Genomic DNA, 2293 nt, shown 5'->3' on the forward strand with positions numbered 1-2293 from the left:
CATCTAGATCAGCTAGTTTGTTCTTAATGTGCGAGACATCCCGCATAGCAACATCCATGCCGTCAATTTTTGCGGTTAAATTAGACACAAGAGTACTAAGTGAAGCAAGTTGCGCAGAAATATTCGTTGTACTAGCGGATGACGTAGGAATTGTGGCACTCGGCGTCTGATAAGTAAAGCCAGCATTTTTAGCGCACGCAAAACAGTTAATGACTTTCAAATCCGGAAGAGTATCAACACGTAACTGTTTCAACAGACACGCAGGATGAAATCCATGGGTAGCAATAGCACATAATCTACATAATTCCTCAGTTGCAACAAATCTAGAGCAGAGCCCACAGTTGACGGGTGGCATCTTGAACTCGCGCACACAGCTACACTAACGTAAGAGATTGGTATCCTATGATATTGCGGTATAGGAGTGAGCACACCTGAGCGAACAGGCCAGCGGAGCGCAAGTAGATGGAGGGGATGACCAAACGTTATTGTCACTAGAAGATCACTGTGGTTGAAGATAGAGCTTAAGGCTCTAGTGATAATGACAACAGGAACAAACAGACAGCGTTGACCCGGTAGAATGTAGAAGGTTGTACAGGTGACGAAATCCACAAGTATTCACCAATCACTGTAGTCTGCATACCATGCCCGGGCCAACCAATCAGTGCGATGATACGCGAACAAAGAAGCCGCCAAGTAGTTGAGACGTCGTGAAGAATTGTGGAGGTTAGAAAAAGCAGCCTCAGATAAAATGCTTCCAAAACCGTGACTTAATTATGAGAGCCCTGCCGTATTAGCTCAAACAGTGCCAGAGCCACGGAGGAAGCCGAAGAAACTGCAACAAACGCCCAGAGGGCAGAGAACAGCAGAAAAATTCCAAAAAGGTAGAGAGCAATTTGACAGGCGTGCAAGTCTACTTACAGAGAGAGAGAGAGAGAGAGAGAGAGGAGGAATGAGAAAAAGATAAAAGAGCGAAAGATTCAAAGTGCAAGGGAAGAGCAAGAGAGAGGACTAGAAGTGGATATACACGGACGTGGAAGCTAGAAACTGCATCCATGCACTTTTAACGCAACGTGCAGTTGCATTCTGCATCTCCGCGCGGAATCAAAATCATTCGTATTAATCGCCCGAGCATAGAGAAATTCGCAGATCGGGACAGACTTTTTGCGGTGACAAGTAAAATTTACGTTTAAACTTTCTAATTGCGCCTGTACGCCCATTAGCATTGATCGCATACACTCGTAACCCACTACCATGCAGAAGTGCATTATTGGTGCATCAAAGTGCCATGCAGTTCACAGACTCGATATGCAGAATTGAAATTTTTTTTTTCGTGGGCGTACGACGAAATTTGGTTCTTCATAAAATTCTGCCCGATGCAAAAAATCATCGACCTATTTTTCCACTTTCGAAGAGCTATACATATGTATAAAAATAATTGACCTTTGTCTATTTCGAAACTCATTCTCGCCCGGCGGGATTGATGCATAAACATGCAGCTGCAACCTACATACGCAGAAGGGTTAGGTTACCACGCGGTACACATGCATAATGAGCTAGGTTATTGGTTTCGGAAACAGGAACCGCAATGCATTGATCCGGCCGGTGCACGGCAATAAGCATGTCACGAGATAACCGTACCATGACAATGAACAGGGTGCGTGATGTAAGCTTATTATGAATTAGCACCGTGGTGCTATATGTTAATTATTAGCACTTGGAGCACGTAAACGCTTTCGCCAATCGGGACGTCGCGTTTTAGCTATTGTTATTACTAGTCGACCCCCTCCCCCCACCCCCAAATACGACGCAGACTCTTAAATTTGCATACTCCATAGAATCATTTGGCAAATTTTAATCGCATTGGCATACAGCTCCGTATCGCTTAAACAGGCCTGATTACTTATTATTTATATTTCCTGCCGATGCGGCAAGAGATTTCGCGAAGGCATTAAATTGTCGCAATTAAAAGTGACGTCAGAGACGGTGAATGAAAAAAAAAAAAAAATTGCAAAAAGCTTACAAATAATTTTGCAAAATTTAATCAGCAGAGAGTGCACGTCCACCTTCTTCTCGACAAGTGCATTCAATATCAACGTATGGTGCCTTTTCAGGTAGAAACTCAAAGCCGTCAAGTGCATGCGTCGATAACTAAGGAAACTGCATTAAGAAAGTGCATAAAAGTGCATCGCGTGGAGGGAGTCTCGTGCGAATTAAATTGCACGGGCAATGCCGTTAATTACGATTTAGAGACTGTGTTCGTAAGTCACAAGGGGGGATGTATGGGGTTCCAGGG

Source organism: Cephus cinctus, unplaced genomic scaffold (assembly GCF_000341935.2).
Source record: "Cephus cinctus unplaced genomic scaffold, Ccin1 Ccin1_scaffold0129, whole genome shotgun sequence".
NCBI lineage: Eukaryota > Metazoa > Arthropoda > Insecta > Hymenoptera > Cephidae > Cephus > Cephus cinctus.